The 1,567-nt window shown below is 34.1% G+C and overlaps 1 non-coding gene across 1 annotated transcript; it reads left to right on the forward strand.

Annotated features, from left to right (window-relative positions):
* Positions 1–558: 558 nt before the first annotated feature.
* LOC111726275 lies at positions 559–662 on the forward strand. The gene has a single exon (XR_002774084.1). It is a non-coding gene; the product is annotated as a U6 spliceosomal RNA (small nuclear RNA).
* The last annotated feature ends 905 nt before the right edge of the window (positions 663–1,567 follow it).

A 1,567-nucleotide genomic window follows, 5' to 3' on the forward strand; every position in this document is an offset into this window, starting at 1 on the left:
CAAAGTCATTTCTAAGTTGACTGTTTAATTTTAGTCAGATTTTGCTTGTTGCTATAAATATCTGACTCTTCTGTCTGACTGTTTCTATTGAGAATTTTGTGTTTCTGTTGATGGACAGGCCCTGGCAGTTCCTTTTTCAGAAGCAGAGTTTCAGATAGTTGATTTGATTATCTTTCTTCTCTTTCAGTCTTGCAGACTCAAATGGAAAAGAACTTCAAAATCCAAAACAAATGAAAAAGATCTCTCTCTATATACATTTCAAAGGAAATTTTAAACAATTGAATTAGATTTATTTTTTCTTTTATATAAGGGTCAAAAGAAAATATCTGCTGATTCCTTTATCCTGAGAATATTTCTTAAAACATCTTGGAGAAAAAGAAAACAAAACAGTCTTTCCACCCTGTTACACAATGTTAAAGTCTTTATTTTCATAAACACATAAAAATATAGAGTCTAATGCTTCCTTGTCTACTACAAGATTTTGACAGTGGGATACTACTATTTATATACAGTGATCAAAGAAGAAAATGAACATAAAACACCGAGAGTCATTCTGATGCTCCCTTCAGGAGTACATATTCCAAAATTGGAATGATACAGAGAAGATTAGCATGGCCGCTATCAAGGATGACATGCAAATTCATGAATCACTCCATATTTGTGGATTGGTGTGCTCCCAGGTAATGGGCACAATGTAAGGGTATATGGCACACCTTTTGGGTGCAAGACACAACTACAACAGGGACTTCACCTAACTAATGCAAACATTGTAATCTAATTGTTTGTGCCCTCACATTAATCTGAAGTTAAAAAAAGAAAGAAAATAAAAATACAAAGTATAATGAAATGAAAAAAAAAAAGAGTCATTCTATGCTAGATTTGCCCTGTGTGTTTTTGTTTGTTTGTTCGTTTGTTTGTTTGTGGTGTATGTGGTAGAGTTTATACCTTGTTCTATATGTTGTGAGAAACACAAGCTACATAAAGATGCCACATGTGGGCACTTTGTTTGAAACTCTTAGCTGAGCCTGGACATTGAGTACCCTGTACATGTACCTAGTGTCTGAGTGAAGTCCCTCAGCTAAGGTATGGGAGGAGAACCAAGCCACATCCACTGTTCAAATTTCTGTTCCACAGAATAAATGAGCATCATAAAAGGTGGTTACTTTATGCCATTAAAGTAGGGTAGCTTGTTACTTGGCAAGTGATAATGGAACAGTAGACAAGGAATAAGAATATTTCCTCCTAGAGTTCTAAGAGTTAAGTCAGAAAATAAGTGTGAAGAATCTGGCATAGTTTCTAATAAATAACAAGTACTCGACAATATTAGGCCCTCATCCATCATGCCCAGGGAAATTTGTTCACATTAATCCTATTTGACTTAGTGAGATTTATGCCCATTTAGCAAATGAGAAATCTACCATTCTATCTCCCTTCAACTCTATCCATACCCCTACCAAACTGATGCATGTGGTAAACTTTTTGTTTTTATTTTTTATTTTAAAAATATGCTTAATATGTCCAATAGCTCATACTTAGACAACATAAATTCTCCAAGAAATATTTATAA

Source organism: Otolemur garnettii, unplaced genomic scaffold (genome assembly GCF_000181295.1).
Source record: "Otolemur garnettii isolate 467f Iridium unplaced genomic scaffold, OtoGar3 scaffold00059, whole genome shotgun sequence".
Classification (NCBI taxonomy): Eukaryota; Metazoa; Chordata; class Mammalia; order Primates; family Galagidae; genus Otolemur; species Otolemur garnettii.